Raw genomic sequence first — 2,068 nt, 5'->3', positions numbered from 1 at the left:
TACCTTCTCTCCCTCCACAAACCCAACCCTCTGTAAAAAAAAATCCCAAAAAAAAAAAAATCCAACGGAGTCCTATAGATTATATCAACTATGAAGCTTTCATCATCTCTCAAGTTTCTCTCTCCCAATTCTTATCAACCTTAATTGTGACCAGTGACTCCACCAGCTCTCTGTCGATCCAGGCCTGTAGTTCCCACCCTATCGACACGGCCACTCGAGCGATGTGGTGAATCCACAATCGACGACGTAGGAACGATCTCAGTCCTCCTCCGCCGCCGTCCCCCGTATTGTGGAGGGTCTCAACGAGGGTCTTAAGGTAAGGCAGGTGGTTGGAGAGTTGACTAAGGCATATGTCAGAAAGAAGGGTGTGTGACTCAGTCTGCAGCTCAAGCAACGCAATAATGGCAGACCCGTTAGATATGCTTTTAACGGGGTTTGATTGAATATCCTGAGAAGCTTGTTTAAACAGATCCAATACTTTAATAACTTGTTGCTTCTCTTGAATCTCTACTTCCTCCATTTTTTTTTATTTTTTAGTTTTCTACACCCAGCTCCCTCCTCAACTAATCGTCAACTCTCTTACGTTTTTAAAGAGAAGAGGAGAATTAGCTTTTGGTTTTGGATTACTTGCTCCATCACTCAATTGTGCATCTTATTCTTTTATTTCTCTTTTTCTTTTCATTTCCAAATATTCACTTATCCAATTTCCAAATAAAGAGTAAAAAAATCAAAGTAGTAAAAAAAAAATCAAAATGACACCGGAATAACATCACAATAACACCAGAATAACATGCGGTAAAAAAAAAAAGAAAAAAAAATCAAAGTTGTAAAAAAATCAAAGTGACATTGGAATAACATCATAATAACACCAGAATAACAATACCACCAGAATAACAGCACAATAACACGTGGTAAAAAAGAGTAAAAAAATCAAAGTAGTAAAAAACATCAAAGTGACACCGGAATAACATCACAATAACACCAGAATAACAGCACAATAACATGTGGTAAAAAAAATAAAAAAAATCAAAAGTAGTAAAAAAAATCAAAGTGGCATCGGAATAACATCACAATAATAACAGAATAACAACACAATAACATGTGGTAGAAAAAAGTAAAAAAAATGAAAAGTATTAAAAAAAATCAAAATGACACTGGAATAACATCACAATAACATCAGAATAACAACACAATAACACGTGGCAAAAAAAAGAGAAAAAAAATCAAAGTCGTAAAAAAAAAGCACAATAACAACATAATAACACGAGGTAAAAAAAAAAGAGAACAAAAAATTAAAGTAAAAGAAAATATGGTACAACAAGAAAAAGAAAAAAAGGTAACATAATGAGAAAATTAGAGAAAAACATAAGACAAAAAAAAATCAAAGTCGTAAAAAAAACCTATAATAACACGGGGTAAAAAAAATTAAAGTAAAAAAAAAGTGACACTAGAAAAAAGAGAAAATAAGTAAATGACAGTGGTTTTATATGACAGGTAAGATTAGATCTTGGCCCTTCATCTCTAATATAATCTAGTGGCTGAGATTTCAAAGCACAAACTCACGACTCACCATAAGAAACAAAACTCACAAGAACCTAACTAACTAACTAACTAACTAACTAACTAACTAACTAACTAACTAACTAACTATATATATATACTCCGATCACCCATATCAATTCTCCGGACTCCCATATAAACAATAAACTCTGAACACCCTTTTATATATCCCGCCACCCTTGGACCGGGTCTTCATACATCACCCGCCACCCCTGGACCTGGTCTTCATACAACAACAATACAAAAGTATGCAAAATGGATAATAATTAATTAATGGATTAACAATAACAATTCTTATCAATAATCATCCAACAACCAATATTCAATTCCAATCATCATTCAAATATTAAATATCACCAAAGCACATTCAAGTTGAATAGATAACCTACCTTAGCAGTTATAATCCAATAACGCAGTCCAAGAATAATAATAATCAAAAACACTCCACTTCAAATCCATCACCTAAATACAATATTATAGTTTAATTAATAATTATTCAAACTATTAA

The sequence above is a fragment of the Silene latifolia genome, chromosome 9 (genome assembly GCF_048544455.1).
Source record: "Silene latifolia isolate original U9 population chromosome 9, ASM4854445v1, whole genome shotgun sequence".
NCBI lineage: Eukaryota > Viridiplantae > Streptophyta > Magnoliopsida > Caryophyllales > Caryophyllaceae > Silene > Silene latifolia.
This window is presented reverse-complemented; position numbering follows the sequence as displayed.